Raw genomic sequence first — 12,425 nt, forward strand, 5'->3', positions numbered from 1 at the left:
TGAGAGAGGAGGGAGGAACAGTGAGTGCGGTATTTCCCATGAGCGAAATCCCACCTACCTTTGTGCCAAAAGTAGAGATTCCTGCAACAGGCACCGTAGCGGCGCAGGTAACGCCAGCCCATTATACCGCCCGATATGTACATGTTCCCTTTTCCAGACAGGAAGTGAACAACATAAAACAGACGATTCCCGATATAAGAAAGAATCCTGCAGGATTCTATAAAGAAATAGAGTCCTGTTTGCAGTCATCCATACTCACTATGGGTGACATAGATTTAATATTCCCAGTAATACTGCGAGCAGACATATGGAAGCAAATAAGAAAAGTGGATGATGCAATGGCCTATGGCGCCACATGGGCGGATTTAGTACTAGAGGATAGGGATAAAGAGGTGGGAGGGAAACCAGGGCCAAATATGGCAGCATTACCAGCACGAATAATACAGAAATTGAAAGGAATTGTTCCAGAGAAAAGAATTCAATGGGACAAATTGACTGCATGTGTTCAGGGCAAGGATTAACTAGCCAGAGATTATTTTAATAGATTCGAGGAAGTATTTACAGATTTCAGTGGACAGGATGTAAGTACAGAAGCGGGAAAAAGGCTATTTGTCGATAAATATGTGAGAGGGTTAATACTTCCCATTCAACATTGAATAATGACATCGGAAAGTGCATGGAAAGCAAAAACGTTGAGTGAATTACTACATATGGCTCAATATTATGAGAACAGAGTGAACACCGAGAAAGAGGCGAAGGATAGAACAAATTTAAAGACAAGGGTGCTACTCCAGCAGGTAGCGGGACACAATAGAGGAAGAGGAAATGTCCAGGGCAGAGGTAATTCGAACATGCATGGAGGGCCCTTGGGACTGAATCAATGCGCATATTGCAGAGGAAGGACACTGGCGAGCTCAATGTCCACACTTGCAAAATAGAAATGGGTACTGCCAGAGAAGACAGCATAGAGGGCATCCAGGAGCAAATGGGCATAACAGAAATAACATGCAGCAGCACCAAAATGGTCAAGGGAATGGTGCCCAAAATCTGAATCAAACCTCTACTCAGAATCAGAGCCAGCAGAACATGCAAAATGGGAATAGAGGAAGGGGCGGGAACATTTTCAATACTCATGCGAATGCGTACTATAATAACAGCAGCGATTACACATCGGACGATGTGTTGTTTCCCCAATTGAACAGCCCAAGATAGGATTGTCTATTCCCGTGAATCAGAAAGGACCCTAAGTAGAAATGAAAGTCAGGAATAGTGAGCACAGATTCCTCGTGGATACGGGGGCACAAAAGTGTTCGATAGTCCATCACTTGGTTCCAGAAATACCACTTTCAGGGCGAAAAAATATTTTAGTAGGGTTTGCAGGCACCCCAGTGATAAATCCAGTGTCCCAACCAGTAGCAGTGACATTAGGCTCATTCACTAAATACTGTCCATTCCTTTTAACAGAGAACTGTGGGGAGAATCTTTTGGGATTACATTTATTGAAGAAATTGAGTGCAGTAATCCACTGTACACCAGATGGAGTATTTTTGACCATTTCACCACAGAATGTACCGGTATCCGAATTTGTGTCTAAACCTTTGCCAGGCGAATTGAGTGAGGTGCCAACTTGTATTTGGGCTTTAAATGACAATGATGTTGGATGTTTGAAGATAGAACCAGTGAAAATTGCTTTGAAAGAAGGAGTAACATTACCACGTATTCCACAGTATAAAATTTCAGTAGAAGCAGAGAAAGGATTGAAAAGTATTGTTTCTGATTTGGTAAAATTGGGGGTGATTGAAGAAATTACAGGCAGTACATGTAACAGTCCCATTCTTCTGGTGTATAAGAAAGGAGGTAATGAGGTACCGTATCGTTTTATAATTGATCTGCGCGCATTAAACAAGGTGGTAAATCCTCAATTCCCGTTAGTCCCAGATGTTACCACGATTTTGACCATGATTCCTGCCTCAGCTGAGTATTTTAGTGTTATTGACTTGAAGAATGCGTTCTTTAGCATTCCAGTGCACAAGGAAAGCAGATATCTGTTCGTATTCACGTTAGGAGGATGATCGTTTACATTCACACGCATTCCACAAGGCTACGCAGAGAGTCCGAGTATTTACAGCAGAGCATTGAAAGAACAACTAGACATGCTAGAGTTACCAGCAGGTTGTGTATTGTTACAATATATAGATGATTTGTTGATCGCTGAAGATACAGAAGAGATTTGTAAAGAGAGTACTGTTTTACTATTAACACACTTGGCAGCACAAGGCCACAAAGCGAGTTTAAAGAAGTTCCAATATTCTCGAAAGGAGGTGACTTATTTGGGTTACGTACTTTCGAAAGAAGGGAGAAGACTGACGCCAGAGAGAATAGAGAGCATTTCTGGTATGCCTATTCTAAAAACACAGAAAGGAGTCAGAGCCATAATAGGCATGGCTTCTTATTGTCGGCAGTGGATTGTGAATTTTGCCCTAATTGTGAAGCCAATGGTGGAGTTGACAAAGAAGGATGTTGTGATGCCTTTTCAGTGGAATGAAGAATGTCAGAGAGCATTTGAGGTGCTCAAAACTGCGTTGTATTCTACTCCAGTTTTTGGCACACCAAATTATGAAAAAATGTCCAGATTGTTTCTACACGAGAGTGAAGGCTGCGCGTTGGCTGTTTTGACACAGGAACAAGGTGCAAGAAATAGGCCATGCGGCTATTTTTCTTCTGCGCTGGACCCTGTAGCGCGCGCACTACCACAATGTTTGCGAGCTGTTGCAGCAGCTGCTGCGTCAGTGAAACAAACGGAAGGGATGGTATTGGGGCACACCTTAATTTTGTTGGTGCCACATGCCATAGACGTTCTAATCAATAGAACGCAGACTCAACACCTCACCTCTGCTAGATTGACTAAATATGAAATTGTCCTCTTTGCGCCACACACGCAAATTATGAGGTGTAGCGCTTTGAATCCTGCTGAATTAATGCCACTACCCATGGGAAAACTTGATGGGAATGAATCACCTCCCCATGATTGCTTAATGGTTACTGAGGAAGAAACGAAGGGGAGAATTGATTTAACAGATACCCCACAAAAAGAGCCAGATGGAGAGTTGTTTTGTGACGGCTCTTGTTTTAAATTGCCGGATGGCACATTAACTGCTGCTTATGCTATCACCACATGAAAAAGTATTGTGGAGAGTAAAAGAATCCCCTACAACTCTGCACAAGAAGCGGAGATAATAGCCTTGACCAGTGCTTGTGAGATTTCTGAGAATTTGAGTGTAAACATATATACTGATAGCAAATACGCCTTTGGCATGGTTCATAACTTTGGCTGACTCTGGGCTGAGAGAGGTTTCCTAACATCAAATGGGGCTAGAATACAACATGGCCCTTTGATTGTACGATTGTTGTCTGCACTTACGTGTCCAAAGCACCTGGCAATAGTAAAATGCGAGGCGCATAAAAAAGTAACATGTAAAGTGGGAGAGGGAAACACATTTGCAGACAGAATTGCGAAACAAACTGCCACTGACCTGCATACCAAAATGTTAACAGTACAGTCAGAGGAAGTGACCTGCATGATAGAGAATGGAATTGCCACTGTCAAAGAGATGCAGGCAGAAGCCACTGCAGATGAAATAAAAGGGTGGGCTGATGGCTCTGCTGAAATAGATCTGGAGGGTTGCTGGGTAGACAAGAAGAGTAGGAACTGGATGTTGCCTAATTCCTATGTAACTGCAATGGTCACGATGGCCCACAGCCCAACTCATATCTGTGCCAAAAAGATAGTCCAACATTTAGCCACAGTATGGGAGAATGCGCACATAAAGAAAAATGGTTGGTCCAGAATTGTATCACGTGTCTACAACACAATTTGGGGAAGGGAACGGTGACACTAACAGGCAGTTTTGGCCCTCCCTCTATGTCTTTTGAGGTAATCCATTTTGATTTTAAAGAGATGGAGAAATGCCAAAACTTGAAGTATGTTCTGGTGGTCATATGTGCATGTAGCAAATGGGTGGAAGCATATCCATTGAAAGACTGCACTGCCATGAGCACGGCGAAAGTAATGCTAAAGTAATACTTCTCCCGTTTTGGCTTGCCCTGTGTCATATGGTCAGACAACGGTCCACATTTTGTGGGCGCAGTAATATTACAGATTTGTGCAGGTCTCCAGATTGATAAGCGATTCCATTGTTCTAGACACCCCATGTCTGCCGGTCTTATTGAACGCCACAACGGTATGTTGAAATCTAAGATAAGCAAGATATGCGCAGGAAACAAGTTAAGCTGGGTAGATGCATTACCGCTAGCGTTACTGTCGGGGGGGAAATTCTCCCGGGGTCGGCTGGGCCGTCCGCGGACCTCCAGGCAGGGAGGCCCCAACTCCTCCCGTATATCCCAAAAAATGAGTATGAGACACACGCAAGAAGCAAGGTGATTCTGCTGTTTATTAAACAAAACGGCAGGGATGGGTCAAGGATCGTACGCATCCGTCCTGACACTCTCTCTCCAATAGTGGGGCTCGCAGGCCCTTTTTACCTTAGTATGACGCGCTACTTGCGTCACCTGGGAAAGTTAGTAAAAAACCTATCGCCACTCTGGATTGGTTCCTCGAGTGGTAGGGTTAGTATAGCATACGTATAGAGAGCGTTATTAGTGGTCGAGGGTCAGTCAGGTGGTATACTTGGGTTGTCCCTTCAATTTGATACATGAAAATTGTTACATGAAGACCCCTGAGGATTGGCTAATGTTAATGGCGTCAGTGATAAGAGCCCCATGTTCTGATTGGTCCACTCGCGAGCCCCCCAGTCTGGGACCATCGCTGTTCCCAGCTCGCGGTGCACCTGTCATTTGCAACAATGTATCACTATGGGTATGTGCAGACAATGTGAGGATTTATTCATATGCTGGAAGGCAGACTACTCCCACCGCCGCAGATGTCCATTGAGTCGCTTAATTGTATCTGCCTGTGTCTTGAAACGTGGGATCCAGGCGCCTCCCTCCTCCTGGGCCTGGCACCCTGTCAGGTTCGGCTTGGTCACGTGAGGTGAGACCATGGTTGAGGCAGAATTCTGCACAATTAATATTGCATTTTCCACTGTGTGCCTGGCTTAATTTGCAGGTGTGACCTTGGCGTCGGCTTGCGGCATGCGAGTTTGCAACATTGTGCCCTTGACTGTCTGCTCTCGCCGGGCTCATTCTGCAGGGTCAGCAACTGTACTCTTGCTCATTCAATGTTCATGGAAGCTCTTGTTTGCGGCCTACTTGGGCCTGGTGCATAGGTGGAACCGTTTGATACACAGCGCTTTAGGTTATGGTATCATATTGCTTTATCCCCAGTATCAGGTCTTCGTTATATTTCTCATTGTAATGCATGGGTTTAGGAGAAGCGTGAGCAAGCATTTTAGATGAGTTCATTGTGCGTCTTGCGTTTCTGCATTTTGAAAAGCCTATGTAAAAAATAATAAAGATGCGCATCAGTGGGTGTGTCCGTCACCTACGTCATAGCACTGAATATGTTCTTCGTGTGAATTGGTGTGGGAGTGTCCAGTGTGCATGCTTGTACGGGTGTGCTGACCGTTGGCTAGGTCGTCATGGCATCTCTAACAATGTGTTGATTTAGTGTTGGATGGTTCAGTCGAGTGCATCCATGCCGCAGGTGTCGGCATGGGCAGGGCAGGCTGGTGGGCAGGCGGGTGGGCACGCGGGTGGGCACATCGGTATGTTCCTGTACCAGGGTATTTGGTCGTCTGGTAGATGGGCAAACTCCTCTCGTGGCGGGTGCCTGGGCCGTGATCCTCTAGGCCAGGGGTGTGAGGGGATTGGTGGGAGCCTTTTGTTCCATTCTCCCACTTCAGTCCCCCCTCTGGTCGACTTGTCGACCACAAACTTATCCTTTTCCTTATCTCCTCTCACTCTCCATATTTTAGTTACTCCTCCCAAATGTCCATAGTGGTTAACATGGTCTTCAAATGACCAATACATATATACACAGGTTCCTCCAGGTGTGCAGTATACCCATTTCCCTATGTAGCTCCTTGGGTTTCTTGGGTTTTCGAGCTTCACAGATGGTGGGTCCAGGTGGTTGGTGATGATCTGGTTGCGCAATTTCTCTCTCTCTTTTAATATTGTGCCTGTGTGTTGGCCGTCATCTACTGGCATCAAGGGGTGCATACCAACCATTTTGATCATTTCGTCTGTGGTGCATGCCTTCCGGGCCTTCCAAAATCTTATTATGATCAGTGCAGCTCCAGCCAAAATAATGCATCCAACTATAATCTTCAGTCCGTCCGACAGCCAAGATGGCATCCATGACCATAATAGCGAAAACCAGCTGTCATCCTTTTTCACACCTTTACTTTCATCCATCATTTTGGAGTGCATCTGGGCCAATTGTGATACTGCTTCTGTCAGTGTACCATTGTCAGCATCGTTAGCAGGAATGAATGTGCAGCATGATTGTCCTATCTTTGCGCAAACTCCTCCTTCCATTGCTGTGAGGAGGTCCAGTACATATCTGTTCTGTAGTGCTACCATCCTCACTGCTCGCAGTTCCTCTTTTATTGCGTTAAATCCATTTACTGTAGAATTAATTGTCATCATTAATTCCCATCGAGTTATCTGGAGCCATTTTGCGTTTGCGTAAGCCTGTAGTCCCGGATGTATTATTGAGGAGAAGAACATTGCTGCTCTGCTGAATAGTCTGTGTTCTGGTGGGATTGAAGTGAGAGCTGTTTCCGACCTTCCCCATAGGTAATTTCCTGTCAGAGGTTCTCCTTGTCTTTTCTTTCTATTCAGGACAGTGTTGTTGCCGTTGTTTTGGTTCTCTGGCCCCTTCTGGGATTGTACAGATCTCTTTTTCCTCTTGTTTCCTTCATCCATTTTAGGGAAGTTCGCCACGTTCACATGTTTCTGGGGCACCACTAGTGATGGTACATTAACGTGTACCATCGTGCATATACCATTCCACAGACGGGGCAGTTTGTGGTATGCCTTGTCTCCGCAGGCCCAGTAATGGTCCATTAATACTGCTATTCCCGCTCCCCCCTCAGGTAACTGCGTCACGCTTGCACAGTTGGTGTTGTATCCCACGTCCACTTCTCCTCTATGTTGGTAGCATACCTTAGGTGCAGACAGCAGCAGTATTGTTATTGGGTCTTCATCCTTCTCTATCCACGTTAGCATGGGTACGTACTTGACCCAAGTCGTCCAACATCTGTTGTTGTGTTCAGCAATAGTTGTAGTATCCTCTCTCGTTACCATGTTGCTGCCAACCACTCCTATGTCCCATTTGTTGTCCAGGTACACCTTCCCTGTTATTATTATCAGTGGTCTTTCCCAACATCCTTGTTTACCAGGAACTTCAGTGGCGTACCAATCACATGGTAGGTATTGTAGTGTTACTTTCTTTGTTTCTCCTTTTTCAGGGCCACTTATTATGTATCTGAATGCTTCAGCATGCAAACTTGTTCTTGTGGTAACTCAAATAAATCTTGAGGAAGTTGTTTTCGTATGGATATGTGTCTCGCGTTTTCCATACCAGGTGCACCGTGTTCCCTTGAAATCTCCCTTTCGTTTGGAACAGTGCCAAGTATATTATACATCGTGCTGTCTTTTCATCTATTTCCGTGGCAACGAAAGTTCGAGAAGCGCTCATGGCGTATGGGATCAATGAGCAGACGTAGCAGCTGTCTTCTGTTGTCTGCTTACCTATTTGAGTCATGTGTTGGTACCACATGTTGTTCGAGACGTGTGCTGAATCTTGTATGTAGTTGTCAATACCTTTATTATCTGAGTATGTGCTGCGTTTAACTCTATTTCCCTTGTGTGGAATTTTGCTAGTACCACCTGACGTAACACCTGTTGCAGCCGTGGGTGGGGGAATATTAGGTTTGGGTACCGCCAAAATATTGATAGCATAACTGTTCTGCCATACAGAGGCAGCCAAGAACCCGGTGATCATCAAAATCCCTATCATCTTTATTACAGAGGCTAGTCTCACCTGCATATTGCTCTTACCTTGCTGCAGTCCGGCAGCTAATTCTTGCGACGTTAAAGTTGCCCGCCTGAAAATTCTCAATATGCTTGTTATTAGTGTTAGTTGTTGTTTTCAAGCTCTCCCTATCAAGTAGTCGTTCAGTGCCCAGGCGAAGAGCTGTTCCCACGCCACTCTAAGCGATCTATCTCTTAGGACAGGCAAGTATTGGTGAAGATGGGGCATTGATTGTTCTATGGCCAGGAGAAATGCTGTGTAGTAGACACGTACCCTCCTTCTTTTCAGGTACTTTGGCCTTTTTATGTGATAGACAAATTGGTGTGATAGCTCTTCAGGGTAGTTATCGCCTGAGGGTAGCATCTACTCCTGGGCAGTGAACTTTGTTAGTTATCTGTTTTCTTAGCAGTACAATAATACGCGGTACCTGCATGTGCGAGAAAGAAAAAAGAGAACATTCAAGTGTTTACATGTGTAGATGTGCAAGATAATGTCCTTCAGTCCAGTGATTACTGCAGTGGGTAGGACGTCGATAGGCAGAGGGTTTAGAGCTCAACTGGCAGAAGTCTCTTTACTCTTTGATCGTGTGACCATGGGGTGGGCGGTATGGGAATTCTCCTTCTCTATTTCAGTAGTTGTCTCTGGGGAATCTGGGGGGTGGTAGGGTAGGGAGACACTTAGGTCATTGGCTGTGGTAGAAGTCTCTTCCTCCGTTGGCGACGCTGTTGCTGTTCTTCCAATGGCCCTGTCGGTGACGCTAGGGCGGGTCTGGAGTTTGCAGATCTTTACGTCATGTAGGTGATTCCAAACACGTTTGTCCTGTAGCTTTACTGCTCTCGTTGATACTTCCTCTACCAGGTGGGGGCCAGTGAAGCGTGGGCTGTTCCACTTTCTGTTGAAATTGCGGAGTAGTACGTGGTCACCTTTAGCAATTTTGCACAGTTTTCCCTTTTCCAATTCTTTATCCGCGTCTTCTTGTTGATCACTCTTAGACCCGCCCCGCGTGCGCTCGAGCTGTTGAGACACAAACACTACACTAGTAATCAAGGAAGACACATATTGGTACATTTCATCACCAAGAACAGTTGCTTTATTTTCATAATCTGTGAATGCTCTTGATGTTGGCGTTAGAGGAAGGCGCATTTGACGTCCGGTCACCACCTCGTGAGGGGTGAGGTGGTGATCGGAGCCTGGTCTATTCCTTAGCTCAAATAGGGCTAGCGGGAGGTAATACAACCAACTCTTCTTTGTTGTTTGCTGTATCTTTGCAATAGCCTCCTTCAGTAGGCCATTCAGGCGTTCGCATATAACGTTGGCCTGCGGGTGATATGCACATGCAAATTTATGCTTGATGTTCAGTAAGGATGTGATGTGCTGGAACATTTCATTAGCGAAATGCAGGCCATTATCTGACCGCAGTGCCTCGCACACTCCCCACCTGGGGAAAACCTCCCTCACTAGAAATTTAGCTGCTCTGAATGCATCTGGGTGTGAGCATGGTCCTGCCTCAATCCACCTGGAGAATGGGCATACTACTACAATCATATACCTATTTCCTTGACATACGTTGATCATATCAACATAGTCAATATGGATGTGCAGGAAGGGTCCCTCTGGCCGGGGTATAGTACCTTTTATCACCTTCAGCGTGTGACAGGCCGTGAACTGTTGACATGTGAGACAATTGCTGGTAAAATTTGTCACATGGGAATTTAACTCGGGACAGAACCAATCTTCCCTAATTCGTGCTGCAATAACTTCCTTGCCTGTGTGGGCTGGGTGGTGGAGTTGGCTCAGGGCGGTGTTCAATAGTGCCAATGGCATTACCATCTTTCCAGTGTTACCCTGGCGCCATAGTGCGTCAGTTGGTGACATTGTACATCCTCTTTTTACCCATATTTCTTTTTCTGCCATTGGTGCAGCCGCTTGTAGCTCCATTATCTGTGTGGCTGGGAGTGGGTGTACCCTTCTCTTATCAACATCTCTTTAGCTATCCCCCTCCCTCTCCCTCTCTCTAACTCTAGGGGGGTTCCATATCTCACCAAAATATGCAGCATACTTCGCATGTGCGTCTGCTGCTGCATTCCCTTTTGAAATATGATCTTCTCCATTAGTGTGTGCGGTACATTTGACCAAAGCTAATTCTTGGGGGTCATTTATTACTTCAATTAGTTCAGCTAACAAGAGAGCATGTTGTACTGGGGTGCCGTCAGGTCTCCTAAACCCTCTTCTCCTCCATTTGGACAATCCTGAGTGGACAGTAGACGTGACATATGCGCTGTCAGAATATATAGTCACTCGTTTGTCAAAGCTTTCCTTCAATGCCAAGATCAGTGCAACCAATTCAGCCGCTTGAGCAGAGTAATGCTGTGGTAATTGTACGCATTTCATCGCCACACACACCAGTTCCTCTGTCATTTTTACCACTGCTGCCCCAGTTCTCCTCATCCCATCACTTTGGTCTATTGTTGATGACCCATCAATGAACAAGAGCTCACCTCCATCTAGTGCGTTCTCTTCAACTTTTCTAGTACATGAGTACATTTCGGTAGTCTGCGTACAATCGTGTGCATAGTCTCCTTCCTCAATTACTTCTGCTATAAACCTTGCAGGGTTAACCGTGCTGCATCTAACAATTGATAGTTCTGGCCTAGATAAGATGATCTCATAACCTGATGCCCTCTGCGTGGTTAGTGTGGACTTAGGCTTGTTCAATATTGCAAATAGTGCATGTTCCACAAATAGTGTGGTTGGGCACCCCATTGTGATTGCTGATGCTTTCTCTACCGCAAAAGCAGCTGCGGCGAGACCTTGTTCGCAAGGGAAATTTCCTAACATCACAGGATCCAAGTGACCACTGTAAAACGCAACTGGTTTGTAGCCCATGCTTGTTTTTTGAGCCAACACTGCCTTCATTACTGCTGAGTCGCAATGTGAAAATATAAAGAATTGTCGTTCATAATCTGGGGTGGCCAGTACCGGAGCAGTTGATATTGCATCTTTCAGTTCATCAAAAGCCTCTTTCATTTCCATTGTCCACCCCAACTTTTTCTCCCCTGTGTTAGCTTTTTTTAACGCCTCAAGTAGGGGTCCTATGTATGAGCTGTAATCAAATACCCAGGCTCTACAGTAGTTGCACAGTCCCAGGAACTGCTGTAGTTCCCTCACTGTTTGGGGCAGCGGCGTTTTTGAAATGGCCTGTGCTCTTTGTGGTGCAATCTTTCTTCCGTATTGGGATATGAGCTGACCAATGTAAAGTACCTTTTCCTGACAGTACTGTAACTTTTCCTTGTCTACCTTGTAACCCTTCTCAGCCAATAATGTCAGCATCTTCAATGAGTCCTCTCTGCATCTTCTTTCGTTTGTGCTGCACATTATTATGTCATCAACATACTACAACACTGTGCTTTCCACTTCAATGTTACCCAAGTCCATCTGTATTACTCTGTTGAAGATTGAGGGTGACTCGCAGTACCCTTGTGGCAATCTGGTGTGTTTCCACTTTGTGTTTCTGTACGTGAAGCTTGTCAGATCTTGTGAGTCTGGGTGCAGGGGTATTGAGAAGAAGGCATTTTTGAGGTCTATCACTGTAAATCGTGATACCTCTGCTGGAATGCCGCACAATATTGTGGCCGGGTTTGCTGCTATGGGGTATTCTGCTTCCACTATGTTGTTCAAGGGCATGAGGTCCTGTATGAAGCACCAAGACCCCCCTTTAGCTTTGCGCACTGGGTATACAGCTGTGTTACATGGTGATTCTGATGGTACCAATATGCCATTATTTATAAGGGCCGTTATTGTTTCATATATGCCCACATCTGCCTCTTTTGATAGTGGGTACTGTTTCACTCTGGGGAGTATTGCACCTTTTTTCAATTTTATTCTTACTCCCCCTATACTTTTTATGCACCCCACGTCATAGGGACTAGTAGTCCATAATGATGTTGGTACCTTTGCCATATCCTCCTCAAAGAAGGGAACTGGGGTGGATGTGGGTGCTTCAAGTGCCATTGCAATTTTCTGTGCCACCTGTTTGTACGTCACTCTTAGCCATATTTCTACACTCATCATAAACACCATTTCACCTTCTTCCTTTTCTTCTGAGAAGAGCTCCTCATCTGACACCTGGGTGAGTCTACATCCCTCTGCTAGTACTATCACTGCCCTCCATGCTCTTCCTTCTCTGTCTTGGGCATGTACTGCAATGTAATCAGCAGTTGCTATAATGCTCTCTATGTTGACTGAAATCACCTTTCCTTCTGGTTCATTGGCTGGTGTTTCTGGTCTAAACAAATAGGCTGCTGGCCTCCTCCAGATCTTTCCTTCTATTCCTGGCATCCATGCAAATGCCATGTCTGTCCCGTACTGGAACAGTTCACCATCTACTGGCTCAGCCCTAATCACTGTCTGTCCACAGTATGCTTGCATA

Source organism: Ambystoma mexicanum, chromosome 14 (assembly GCF_040938575.1).
Source record: "Ambystoma mexicanum isolate Mex_15411 chromosome 14, UKY_AmexF1_1, whole genome shotgun sequence".
Taxonomy (NCBI): Eukaryota; Metazoa; Chordata; class Amphibia; order Caudata; family Ambystomatidae; genus Ambystoma; species Ambystoma mexicanum.